Raw genomic sequence first — 14,371 nt, 5'->3', positions numbered from 1 at the left:
GCCCCAGCCCAAAGGGAGAATCTGTCCAAGTTACAGACAAGTAAAACACAGCAGCAAGCGACGAAAACTGGTTTTCGTAACTTTCGCTCCAGCATCCACTTTTGAACAGACCCCTATCCCCAGCTTAGTGACACGGACAGAGCTCCCAGCAGAGTTACTCCTGTAACAGAGGTGGCTAGCACTGCTCTGAAAGAGATCATTGACAAGTGCAAAACTACCACCACCACCACTCTGCTGATTCAAGCTACGGCTAAAAAGTGAACTGGGCCTGGTCTAGCTCCAGCCGACAGCAGATTCCCATTGATTTCAGTGGGGTTTGGATCAGACCCTCAGGGCCCGACTCCTGCTGAATTTCAGTGATATTTGGGGGCCTACTCTTTTAGTCACCTTGGAAAATTTCAGTCTAAGCTCCCAACAAGGGCCAAAAGCCAGCTATTGTCCTACACCTTGAGCAGTCTTTCACCCCAGCACAAAACAACTGTAAACTGTGACCTTGCTGACCTGGTAGCATTCTGCAGCCATTGTGCCCTGGATGCATGTGAACCACGGCCCATGTGTTCTAGGAGAAGCTGGCAAGTCTTTATTCCAGGTTTCACCTCCTCCCCCAAACCTGCGACAGAAGAAACGTTTGGGGCCCATGGTTCAGTCATGCTGACTTCCCAGACTGGTCTACCCAGAGCAGGATCTGTCCCTTTGTTTCCTTTTACCTGTGTAATCTGGGCAGCGTTAAACATAAGCAAACAGACAACAAAAATGGCTGTTAGCTGTTGTTAGCAACCAACATGAGCCAGGGGGTTGGGGAGCTGTTGAAACAGATGTCCAGAAGTCAGTCAGTGGGATAAGGAAATTGAGGTTTCTTACAATGCAGCAGTCCGTTCCATTGAAGGACAGGACCCGCAGCCGCAACACGGTGCCAGCTTTCAATGCCACCAGAGGCGTTTTCCCAACTGGCATATTTGCTAAGGGTGCAGTCCTCAGAGGAAACCATCCAAGTCAAATTACCGTAAACTGGTCATGTATGGTATGTTGTTTATATGCAGGGCAAGGAACCTGTTACTCAGAGCCACCCAGAGATGGCTTGTTAACTCTAGAGAGTCCTTTCTAAAGGGGAGGCAGAAGAAGGATTCCATTCACAAGGGTGACAAGACATACAGCCAGCAGCTTTAATGACAAGACAACTGCCCCAAACCTCACCTGAATCAAAATGAAACAGACTTTTTTTCATTTAGTGACCAGAGAAAGATGAGAACCAAAGAGCAAGCTCTGCACAAACAGCAGTGGGGTTATCCTCTCTCTCTCAGCTACGCTTCAGAGCTGGGAGCTTTGCAGAAGCCCCTTTGCTAGATTTGTTAGCAAACAGGCTACTTGTACAAGTGCACGCTCAGCCCCACTCTGTTATGCAGGCACATAATGTTCTAACAGCTACACACTGCTGTGGAGCAAAAGCTTTAAAGTCTTTGGGGTTGGTTTCTTCATTTTCCAGAACAACTTGGATCTGCCTGATAAAGCTGCAAGATTTATATCCGCCCCCAATAAGAGAGATAACACGCTCTCTGTTAGCAATGAACGCAGCTGCATTCAGTGCAAACAGAGTTAACTGAAAGAATCTTCATTTTGGTGCATTATATTTTCAAATTCCATATCGTGTTTGACAGCCACATCTGTTTACCCTAGAAATCCTACCAGTCTCCCTCTCAGCAGCTGGAGCAGCAAGGAGGAAATCTGAGACAATGCTGCCATGCATGCAGCTGCTGTTACCGAATGGAGGGAGTCCTTGTCAGACCTGTGCTATTGCAAGATCAAACAAGACTGTGAGCTCTGGAACATCAGATGAGCCCAAGGCCCCAGTTAGTCGCTCTCAGGTACTCAAAACCAGCAGTTATTATATTCACTTCTATAATGGCTGTGCCTGGGAACCTCCCTTCTCTCTCACTGTCTAACACACACTGTCTCACTCTCACACTCTCACTCACACTCACACGCCCAGAAGCTGGGTGTGTTTGCTGTTTCACAACACTGCAAGGCTGCAGGAGGGAGACGGAAGAGGCACAGGAGGATTTTAGCTTGAAGTCCAATAACCAAACTCAAGCCCTCAGGCCTATGAGAGAGGGAAAAGCACTAAAGAGCATGTGAAAGAGCAGCAGCTGCTAAAAGCGACACGGCGTAAAATAATGCAGCTCCACTGTGACCAGAAATGGTCTATAGTGGCTGGGAGCAGGTGCTAGGGCAATGTCAAGGTGATACACACACATAATTGCTGGATCCCAGGTGAGCAGGGGTGTGACTGTATCTAAGATCCCTGCTGGTTTTCCCAGTCAAGGGGGAGTTAATCCTTGCTTAGACTTGACACAGGTGCAGAGGGTGATGAGGCTGAGGAATGAAGGACCAGGAAATGAGAGGAACAGCTGCAGAAATGGACCAGGCCTTGTGGAAAGCGGGACTCCCAGCAGAGGTGTGCTAGGCTAGGTTCACTTTGGGTATGTCTGCGCTGCATCCAGGGGTGTGACTGGCAGCTTGTGTAGACATACCTGCACTCTAGTTAGCTCGCTAAAACAGAAGTGAAGAGGCCATGGCAAGGGTTGCACAAGGCAGCCTGAACCTGCCTTGGCACAGACTCACTTGGACAGCCCATGCTGTCGCCCACATCACAGTCTCTTCACCTTTATTTTTAGTGAGCTAGCTAGAGCACAGCTAGTGCAGGTAAGTCTATACGCACTGCCAGTCATACCCCCAGCTGCCGTGCAGATGTACCATTGGGCCATGACTGCAACACTTGGAATCTGGAGGAAGAAAGCCTGCTGACTCCTAAGGCGCTCTGCCAGCTCACTGGGGAGACGGCTTCTATCCTGGCTGCTGGCAAAGGTGGCACTGCAGTACTCAGAAGGGGCCCTTCCAGCAAAAATATTTGAAGAGGCGCAAGATCCCAAGCCCCTGCAGGGTCCTGCGTAGCACACGGGAAGGGGAAACAGTATTACAGTGGTGTTGCCAAACTCAAAATGTTCACAGGCCATGAATCAGGTCATGAACCCCTGATAGACAACTTGGATACCTTGGGGAGGAGGGGAAGGGCTTCTTTTATTTTGCCTCCTGGTTTTTAGCCTGTAGGGTCACATTTACATCCTTTTCACCACAACCATGAGGGATAAGAACTTTTCCTTTAAACGCAAGCTGAGATCCTCACCTATTCATATGGCTCCAGGAGCTGAGGCTTTAAGGTAGACACCCAATGTAGGTGGCTGCTGGTAGTTCTAGAGCGGTTCTCCATAGCTGTGGTGGGGAGGGCGGGGTTCTAGGCACCCCAGACACATTCCCCGAAATGCCATGGATGTCTCTTCAGACTAGTGATAACATCACAAGATGTGGCAGCACGGTTAGAGGAGGACAATTATTAAAAAAGCAGACGCTGTTAAAAATGCAACAAGCTGGCTGGGGCCCGACTCCCACTGGCCTGTACTCAGTGTGGACATTTAGACCGACACAGAGCAGGTGTCAAAGCTCCAGAGCAGCACGCTAATGTTTCACACTTGATTATGATGCAGGGCCAAGTTACTGTAGTAATAAATGCTTAGCGTTCACATAGCACTTGCCAGCTTCAAAGCACTTTGCAGCATGAAATGACCTTCATCCCCAAAGGGAAGTAACTTTATTATCCCAATTTTGCAGTGGGGTAATAAAAGCAGGGAGGTGCAGTGAGGAGGGGCAGCCCATGGCAGAGTAGGGACAGAAGATGGCAGTTAATTCTTAGTTCTGCCTCCCTGCTCAGCTGCACAGATTTTTGATCTACAGGCCTTATTCTGCTGCCCTGCACCCTGTCCGGTTATGCATCAGAGCAAGATGTTACACAATCCAAACATGGCCTGTCTGCCCCCTTTGCGTTCATGCACATGGCTACACGGCTCAAGCCTACAGATCCCTAAGGGCTGACAGGACCCCCCAACAGACCTGTTTTCTTCAGACCAACCACTTTCCCCACCTGGCCTCAGCCCAGCTGAGTCATTGGGATTACTCATTCCACAAACAGAGGCCACCAAGTCAGCAAATGCTACCTGTGGAGAAGGGGGGAGGCCATACAACTGGCTCCAGTTATGGACACAGCGCGCTGGCTTTGCCCACCCCAGGACTCCCAGCTTGCAGAGCTAACAGTCTCTCCCCCTGTGGGGTAACACTGATGCTAAGGCAACTGGAATATCTCTCCTGCCCAGTGAGATGGGAGGGTTGAGTTTTACCAGCATTTATCTCAGGACGAGTTTGCATAGCTCTGCAGACTGGGTATGGCAGCTGCCCCTTCCTCTGAGCTGTTCGCGCCAGGGCAACTGCCTTCACCTTCCACTGACTAATGGGTGCTAAGGTGCGCAGCATCTCCCTGGATCGCACCCTCTGTCTGACGGCCTCTTCCTGCCCCATGCAGGGCATGTAAAGCGAATTCACAGTTCTGCAGTGCCACAGGGAGCACAAATGGGTGCAATGCCTCATGCTGATCTTGCACCTTCCTTGTTCACTGCTGTTCCCACCACCATCATCATCATGCACAGCCTGTCATTTTGCATGCCCACTGGAAACTGAACTGGTCTACTTTCCACTACTGTGCACAGGAATCTGAACCCAAGCAGAGAGAACGAATAGCATAAATCCAGCCCAGGCTGGAGCGCTGTCAGGGACTTGTATGTGTTGTTCCCTGTCACATGGGCCTTTCCCAACCCCTTTCTGACAGTCACATGCCTCTAGCTGCACCAGTTGATGGGGTGAGAAGTGCTGGTATGGGGTGGCAGGCTCTGCAGCAGGGTGGTTGCAAGCCAACTCTGCTCTGTTCTACTAATCACCCCAGCCAGCTATTCAAACACTCCTCCGCATAGCAAACAGGCTGTGCCATGGCACTGCTCCAACTGCCCCAATCTTCCCGCCTGGTCAGCCAGGAGCAGCTGCCACGGAGCGCAGGCCCAGAGGCAAGACGCGAGCACAGGAGGGAGCCCAGTAAACACCAAGCCAAAGGAAGGGAAACGATGCGGAGATGGGACCTGCCACTCACCCCGCTGGGTCCAGGGCCTTGCCTACACTAACGTAAAAGGGGTTGGCTGGCATGTGGCAAAGTGCTCTGTTTACACTAGACCTTTCACAGCTGTGTTAGCCACTGAGTGTCAGTCACACCCTTAATCCTCCTCTAGCCAAGGCCCGGCCACCACAGAAAAGCCCTGCCATGCCCCGCCGACTGGGCCAGAAGGGTGCATGCAGAACAGAAGCCTGCTCTTTTTAGCATCCCTAAGAAATCCTCCAAAGTCAATGAATATATCCCAGAGTGCACCATTCTGAAATCGCAGATGCTATGGACTGCAGCAGTGACAGTGCTGGAAGTGGTGGAGTGTCTCCGGTCTTCACACAAATATAGGGTGACCAGATGTCTCAATTTTATAGGGACAGTCCCGATATTCGGGGTTTTATGTGCCTATAATCCCCCACTCCCTGTCCCAATTTTTCACACTTGTTATCTGGTCACCCTACATAAATATTGCATGGGTTTAACTAAAATTGGGGTCTACCACCTGGGTGGACATTCTAATTTATTTAACCCTGGCTTCTAGACATTCAGCCTACACCCGCAAGGAACTGCCAGCCAAGCTTATATCGACTGAAGAATGTCTGCACATGGCTTGCACCACTTTAAATCAATTTATAAAACACACCTTGAGTTAAACTGGTGCAACTGTGAGTAGACCGGGCCTTGCTGGGTGAATCAGAGCGCAGCAAGGAGAGGCAACCAGACATATATGGCCCTGATTTTTCTGAGCTCTTTTAAATTTAAGCCAGGACTGTTCATCTCTCCTTTTTTTATTTGATGCAGTTGGAGCTCTGAGACTCTTCCTGATGTGATCAGTGCAAACAAACAAGTAAACATGGAAAAAGCCAAGAGCAAAATTAACCCTAAGCAAACATGTTTTACACAGAAAATCCTTAAAACATGGATTACCAGATTCTTAATCCCCAATCTATTATCTTCTCCACGTGGCCTCAGGCCTTGCTGATTCCAGACTGCACCGTGACTCATTTGACCTCTAGGATATTACACAGGAAGCAGCAGTATGAACCTCCATCCAAATTTATTCTCTCTGACACCCCAGGAGCTGTCCTTCAGGATTATGAAAACAATGGGGGGAGAAGAGGGGAAGAGATTTAGAACAGCAGCAGGAATGCTGCTGCCATGAGCTCACTAACAACTCCTCACAAGCAAACCTACCTGCAGCTTGGTTTAGCTGAACCATTTACTGTCTTTTAATGACATATTTTCCAAGAGTCGATGCATTGCATTTGCATGCCACATCCTCAGCGCTTGAGTCACAGTTCTAAGAAACATCTGACAACTTTTTAAGAGCATCAACACAGATATACAATAATGAGATAGTCAGATCCCTTGTAATGGGAAGCTCAACAGAAAATACAGTGAGAAGCTCTCCAGCTGCCAGCAGGTATGTGTAAATTTGACAGACAATAGCAATGCAATACAAGAGAGTCGGAGTCATTTCTGTTCAGGTCTTGGGCTGCTAAAAATATATGACTTCAGGATGCTAAGCCTGGCTCTTTTGTTTCAAGGGCTCACAGCAGGATTCTCCAATCCATCCCCACTAGTAACCATCCAACTCTGCATGGATACAGTGCAGCTCATTGGTAGAGTGCTTCATGAAGCTAGGCAAGCAAGATTCCTTTAACGGATGGGGGTAAAAGCACACACAGAGTCATAGCTGGGAAGAGAACCCAGGATTCCTACCTCCCAATCACTGTGCCATACGTGCCCCTGAACCTAGAACCCCTGTCAATCACACTGAAATATGAACCAAAAAAGAACATTCAGGAGGACAGCACTATGCACATGATCTCGGAGCCAACTGTCACACTGTGACTGCCCCTTAAAGTCTACCTCAGCACCTTACTTCCCTGGCTAGCAGGAGGTCAGAGACAGGTGTAGGAAGGAAAATGGGCAACATCTTCTAGCAGGCAGGATCTCAAGACATTTTATTGATGCTATAGACAAGATCACTTCATCCAGCACTGAAATGCAGATCCCTCTGGGGTGGAACATGGCCCCTGTTTAACAGCTCAGGACAGAAGCAAAGTAGAATCCAATGTCTACTCAGCAATTGTAGTATTTAGCATGGCAGGGGGAAGATTTCCAATACTTCCAGGACAGATCTAGGGGCTGTGGTTAGTTCCAGAGATACCTGTAGTTTCTGATCATAAACAGATGGGAACACCACCAGTTCTCATGATGACAGGGATCACGCACTGCTGCAGAATCAGAGAGAAGGCACATGATGGTTTCGGGTCAACAGAATCTTCCACCAGCATCCAGTACAGTATCCAAACCACAAATGAAAGCCACAGCGATGTGATCACCAAATACTTGTCAGAACTTGCTGGAGGCCAGGGGATTGCCCCCCAACACACACACACACACACACACACCCACCCACCCACCCACCCCTTGCTTTGGGTTTCAGAAGACAGGGGGCATTCGCTGCATGTGCACAAGAGGAAAGCAGTGATGGAGCAGAGAGAAAATCCACCCAGTGAACATGGATTGCATCCATGTGGTTGACGGACACAGTGAGTCAGCACCGAGCAGTCAAGTCTTCAGGGCGGGGGCAGCTGGCTAATGCATCCTTTCAGCTGACCTACTTTTAGGTTGAGCTATTAACACTAAATTCATTTCATCCATGAGGCTAGTGTCTCTGCACTCTACTGCCCCTAAACACAACAAACCCTGTTCCATGTCATGGAGCCAGTCTTCCCCCACCCCAGCACACCATCCCTGAAATACTGCATGGTGTGAGAATGCCTTATGACAGGAACAGCTCTGCAGTGGCCAAGGACGGGCAGGTGGGAGCAGTTTATCACCCCAGCTCAGATTGCTAGGATGTCATTGAGATCTTTAGAGACTGGGCTTGGACAGGAGTCACTCGGTGAAACTCTCTGGCTTGGGCTATGCAGGAGGTCAGACTGGGTGGTCATTATGGTCCCTTCTGGCCTTAAAATATATGGAGAGAGGAAGGATGTGCAGGAATTGGGGTGCTAGTCTGGGACTCAAGAAGAAATTATTCAATTCCATGCTCTGCCACAGACTCCCTGTGTGATCCTGGGCTAGTCACTTAGTCTCTGTGCTTCAATTCCCCCTCCGTAACATGGGGATCACAACACTGCCCTCCCTCACAGGGGCATTGTAAAGATTAATGTGTTAATGACTCAGCTGCTATGGTCATTGGGACCATGAAAAGTACCTAAGAGATGAGATCTATGGGCGAAATCCTGATTCCAAAGTCAATGGAAGTTTTGCTGCTGAATTCAATGGGTCCAGGATTTCACCCAGTGAGTTATATGAGCCACCTGACCCTAAAAAGCACAAGTACATTATCTGGTCACACCACAGTAAGGTTGGCTATTGTCTCACAGGGTTGTGGAGGAAGAGCAATGCCATCTTATCAACATATCAGAGACTAGGAAACCAGTATCAGGCACTGGAAGAAGGGGAGACTGGGCTGGGTAAGGCGCATTCAGCCCCCCCTGTGTAATTCAGGAGGTAGAACTTTAGGACCCAGCTGAAGATTCCCAGAGGAGAGGGCACCTTGGAGAGAGTACTGCATTGTATTATTAATGGTAACTGACCAATTAATTTAACACAAGTGGTAGAGTCTTGTTGAGGAAGCTACAGGCAGAAAAGGTTTCTGGTGATTGAATGCCTGTGTCAGTGCAGGAAGAGCCAATGGGCAGAGCCCATGGCAGAGACATCAGTCTGTAGTATGAGAACAGCAGGATTAGGGATAAGGGAAAACTCAGTGATGCTTGAGTTTTCCCTTGGGGAATCTCCATTTCAACTGGCCGTTTGTTTCTGAGCAGATGAATGAGCTCAGTTGCCCTGAGTTCAAGCTGGATGTTATCTGTTCGGTGCAGCCTTTATTAAATACTTTTGCACAAGCACTAAAGTCAACTGACAGGTTCCTTGGAAACATGCTAAACAGCCCTCAAAAAAAGCATGCAGCACCTTGGAAAATGGTATTAGCTGCAGTGACCTGAGACTGCAGAAGTGGATGAAGTGTTCCAGAGATAATTAGAGATGACAACCTTCATGCAAAATCATCTAACGCGGCACTGACCTATTTGCTACATCCTAAGCGAGGAAATCACAGTGTCAGATTTAATTTGGGACTAAAACTAATAGTCAAAGGAATTTGTGGTTTCTGATCATTAGAGGGCAGAGCAGTCATCTCATGGCAAAGTACAAGGAATCCCAAAAAACTGCAAGGAAAGAAAAGAGTCTCTAAAATCCAAGTGGAAAAATTTGGAGCTGGCCAATAATGAATTCCATTAAAAACAAAAGCATCCTGGAACTCCACTGTGATGTGCAATGGAGAATGCATTCAGAGGTCACCTCCTGCCCCAACTTGAGAACAATGTCCCAGTGTGGTAACCTGAGGTATGCATCATCTGCTTCAAACATCATGAAAACAGAACCATGTCATTTAGTGTCACTTGTGGTGGTGCCCAAGTTGAACTAGGTGCTTTCCAGACATACAGGAAGAGATGGCTCCTGCCTTGAGGAGCTCAGAGTCTAAGGGTGGACAGAGAGGTAGAAAGAGGTCACGGAAGGGGAACAACAAAAGGGAATGTTTATGAACCCAGAACTTTTTGCTCCAGGCAGCGTGGCAGAAAGATGTTAGAGAGAGACATGAGCAGGGAGAATAGAGATTTTGTGGATGAGTTCAGGGCGGTCAAGCAATGCACAGGGGCTGCACTGAGCTGAATGGTCAAACGTTAAAATGCTGCAAGTAGTTAGCTGACTGTTTAATAAGGGGACCAAACTCTACTTCGGCTAGCCGCTAGTTTCAGCATGCTCAGGTATTCAAGACCTGAAGGCGCAATGCCTTCCTCCTCTAGCAGCAGAAGAGCATTCCTGCAGTGCTATCTGGCTGGGAGTAACTGTTTCAAATCCAGGCACAGTCTCCAGCGGCAGAGCAAAGGGCTGGGAAGCACAATCACTAAAAAATAATCTGATTATGGATCACTATGGGTTTAGTTTGGACATTTAACAGTTTAAATCACAGTCCTACCTTTAGGGAAGGAAAATCCCATGTCCCACCTATGGGCATTACTACCCACTGTAATAAGCCTGTTAACCCAACTACAGGAGCTGCTCATCAAACCCTACTACTCGCCGGAAGAGAGCTGTGCTTTTCTGAGGAGTGCTGGAAATAACTTCCAAATACACAAGCCTAGAAGAGTCGGGGAAGGGAAGCCAATTCTTGTGGCTGTTTGCAACCAGGTGTCAGGCGTCCAGTCATCTTGGCTGACACATTTCACAGCGACTGAAATTCAATAAATGTCAATTCGCATCTCTGACATTTGTTAAGGAGCATGTCAGATCAGATGGGCAAATAATGAATTTCAAAATACTAACAAGCTTACATCAGCCACTGAGCACTGGGAACAATCACTGATTTTATTACTGCTACAAAGCACTTGGCTTTAGTGTTACCAGCACAGTGGCTGCGAGAGGTGCCAGCCTGGCAATCTGAAGTCCTCTCCTCAAATGATCCATTTACTCAACAAAGTCATGAATACAAAGGTTCTGGCAGAATTCCGGCTATCATGAGAGAGAAGCAATCATGGCTTTTTACAATGTTATCACAACCCCTTGTGCATGTATGCACAAGACTTCTTGAGAACAAACCGAGGTGCCGCAAATTAGATACCACCATTCATCTTTAGGCTCAGATTCATAGATTATAAAGCCAGAAGGGACCACTGTGATCATCTAGTCCAACCTCCTGTATAATACAGATCATAGGACTTTCTTGAATTAATTCCTGTTTGAACTAAAGCAGGTCTTTTTGAAAAACATCTAATCTTGATTTTAAAATTGCCAGTGATGGTAGAATCCACCATGACACTTGGTAAATTGTTCCAATGGTTAATCACCCTCACCATTAAAAATTTGCGCCCATTTCCTGCCTGAATTCTCTATCTAACTTTCAGCTATTGCATTAGACCTTTGTCTGCTAAACCAAAGAGCACTCTATCATCTCACATTTCTGTTCCCCACATAGGCACCTATAGACTGGAATCTAGTCGCATCCTGACCTTCTCTCTGGTAAGCTAAACAGAGTGAGCTCCTGGAGTCTCTCGCTATAAAGCAGGTTTTCCAAATCTTTAATCATTCTCATAATCACTTATACCTAAGCCACCCCATTTGAAAGTAATCTGATTTTTCAGAAGCGTTGTGCACCCAGCAGTTCCTACAGAGTCAGCATCTCAGCCTAGCTCCTGATCTACATGCCTAAGTTTGAAAATGTTGGCCTGCTCTCTTCTGTGTGATGTACTTAATGGATCAACACAGTTTTAATAAAAAAAAAAAAAAAAAAGTCATTGCAATCACAAACTCTTTCTACTGTTCCAATGTGTGTTTTGAGCTGGTATTTATTGCAGCTTTCATCTTAGGGGGAAGCTACATGGAATCAAACTGCACATTTAGAAAATTCATGCACCTTCCCCTCATAATACAAACCCTCTAATGATGCGCAGTTTTCATGGGAGAGGGAGACCCCGGGACTAAATTCAGTGAGTGCTTTTAAAAAAATGAACAAAAAGACAGTGATCATCTTTCTTTATATCAAAGGAAGCAAATGCAGCCCTCACTCTGAGATTATGATATCCCACTGCAACCTTTCCCCAAAAGCAACAAAGATCTAAGGCAGAGGTTTTACAACATTTTTCCATACCAGGACCCTATTTCCATTTAGCAATATGAGTAGGGCAAGGTGACAGCAACACCTGTTTGTAACCCCATCCTGAGACCCTATGAGTTAAGGGATTTTTTTGTAACAGATGCAGGAGGCAAGGGGAGGGGAGAAAAATGGAGCTAACTCACATCATTGTAAGTTTTAGCAACATAGCAGTTTCCATCTAGCCTAGTGTCCTGTCTCAGACAGTGGCCAGCATCAGATGTTTGATGAAGGTGCAATAACCTCACAGTAGTAGTTGTGGAATAATCTGACCCCCTACAATAGGTCTTATCCTGATCTCTAACAGCTAGAGATCAACATAAGCCTTGAAGCAACCAATGTTGTTAGCATTAACTATAACAACTCTGGATACTCTTGTTATGCATAGAAATGTCCAATCCCTTTTTGAAACATGCTAAATTCGTGGCCTGAATGACTTCTTGTGGCAATGAGTTCCACAGTCTGGTTATACAGGGTGTGAAAAAGTATTTCCCTTGATTAGTTTTGAATTTGCCACCTTTTAAATTTCATTGAACATCCCTTGGAATTTTCCACTCTTGATATCTCTAGTAATATATAAATTCCTGGGGAAACAAGGTCTTAGCTGAAACACACACTCTTGCAGAAGCCTGAAGGGAAACTGCTCTGCAGCAATGGCCTACTCCCTCCCCCAAAATGGTGCACACATGCATCAGATGGTGAATAAAAAACCGAGCAAGATGAACATGCGGTGCCGCTCAGTTCGCTGTGCTATGTACAACCAGATACAATTAAACAGACGGAACAAATCAGGCATAGCAGAAATGTCTCTGTATTGATGAGAAAGAATGGCATAGAGAGCTTGACTGTTCCTTGGTGTGCAGAAAAAAATACAATGGAATCATTAAAAGCAGAAAATTTGATGCACATGACCTGACAGTTCAGCACTACCCCTCCGGGCATCCTAAAAAAAGACTTGCTGGAACAACCTCACTGCAGTTAGTGCTCCCCGTCCTTTGCACTTTGTAATGGTCATCCTGACAGTCAGAGGTCTCCAGATTTGCCTAATTAGACCTGAGGCATGCCCTCTGCTCAGATCACAGGTTGGCACCAAAGAGAATACAACCAAGCAAGAGGAAGAATTATAACCTTCCTTCAAGACATTGTTCTTAATTTTGTGGCATGTCTCCTCAAAATGTAGCCTCAGATTAACGTTCTAGTCCTGGAGTTCTGCATCTAACAAAGACAAAGCCCACTCCAGCACACAAACAGGGACAGGTTAACGAGGCAGGGTTATTGGCTGAGTTAGCTTGAGAGCTGATGTTCATGTGGGAGGAATTTTCCCCCTCTGCTGTGGAAAGACCTGCAGTATTAATGGCTGTCTGCAGCTCAGCACTCAAGAACCGGTATCCACAGTATTCTTGGGGTCACCAGTTTTATGGCTATCAATGAGGGGATGAACAGAAAGTGGGGCTGAAGGAAGAGGACAGCCTGTCTTAGCTACTGAGTGGATTGTAAGCATTAGCTACCCAGAGTGGGGACAGGCAGGGCTGAATAATAATCTGTTTAAAGAATGGGTGTAAAGTCATCCAGCATGGGCCGCTTGATACGACTAACTTACATGGGGAGATTTGGGACAGCCGAGGGCTCTTCATCCTAGCGGACCTACGCAGGAGGAGGTCAGATTAAATCATCACAATTGCCCCTTCTGGCTTTAGAAACCATGAATTTTATCACACAGACAGCTTCAGGGGTTCAGCCTATCGCGTTTCCCAGTTTAGCTATTCTATCCCACGCACATGTGCTGTGCAGAATACCCAACCTGGATAAAAGTCTTGGCTGTTCTGCTGCCCCCTACTACCTTCCTTAGAGGCAGACTATCATCACACAACAAACCAACTTGCACAGCTTTGTGTGTGAAAAAAATATTGCAGGAAGCCCTGCTGCCCACAAGAGATAGTTTACTGCCTAAAACAGCTCAGGTACTGGATGTACTTCCTCCGCTCTTTACAGACTTCCAAGAGAGGCCACAGAATCATTCCCAGCCATTCCTGCATCAAGCCCAGTAACCTGTGGATGAGCTACAGTGTCTCTTTCAGAGATAACCAATGTTCAGGGAGAAATCAAGGCCACAGAAAGCAGAGGTGACTTGTCCAAGATTACCCAACTGGCCAGTGATAGATAGAGCTTAATTTAGAAACTGCAGCAATGCGCTTTGTTACGGTGGGCACCTGCCCCCTTAAGCACGTATGCTGCTGATCTACTGCATTACTCTGCTGAGCACACCGCTCCTAGTTCTATGGGCCTGGGCTGCCACTCTAGCAGCCTGCTGCTCTTTAGGGCACTAACGGTGGTTGGCACCCAAGCGGGACAACTACAGCTGGTAGATGGGAGGAACACTGTAGGTTCTAGATACTGGGCAGTTCAGTGTGGTGCAAATTAACAGCAGCACGGACTCGAGCAAAGCTCCAGGTGGTGCAGTAATTGGGTACGAAGCACAAGACATATGCTGGCACTTTTGTCTTGGGTAAACAGCAAACCGATAACGCTTTTGTACAATAAAAGGGTCACATGATCCATGGAATGTTCATTGAACAGAAGGGGTGAGGCCACTCAACTCCGCACCCAGA

General features: G+C 47.2%; 1 protein-coding gene across 2 annotated transcripts in view; it reads right to left on the bottom strand.

The window, feature by feature from the left end:
* The window catches only part of SIPA1L3 (signal induced proliferation associated 1 like 3), a 116,842-nt gene that overhangs the window by 50,620 nt on the left and 51,851 nt on the right, over window positions 1–14,371 (bottom strand). The gene's annotated exons all lie outside the window — the stretch shown is intronic.

The sequence above is a fragment of the Emydura macquarii genome, unplaced genomic scaffold (assembly GCF_026122565.2).
Source record: "Emydura macquarii macquarii isolate MOO-44397 ecotype Brisbane River unplaced genomic scaffold, CSIRO-AGI_Emac_v2 contig_1790, whole genome shotgun sequence".
NCBI lineage: Eukaryota > Metazoa > Chordata > Testudines > Chelidae > Emydura > Emydura macquarii.
The sequence above is the reverse complement of the archived record's forward strand: the minus strand, read 5'-3'. Positions and strand labels throughout refer to the sequence as shown.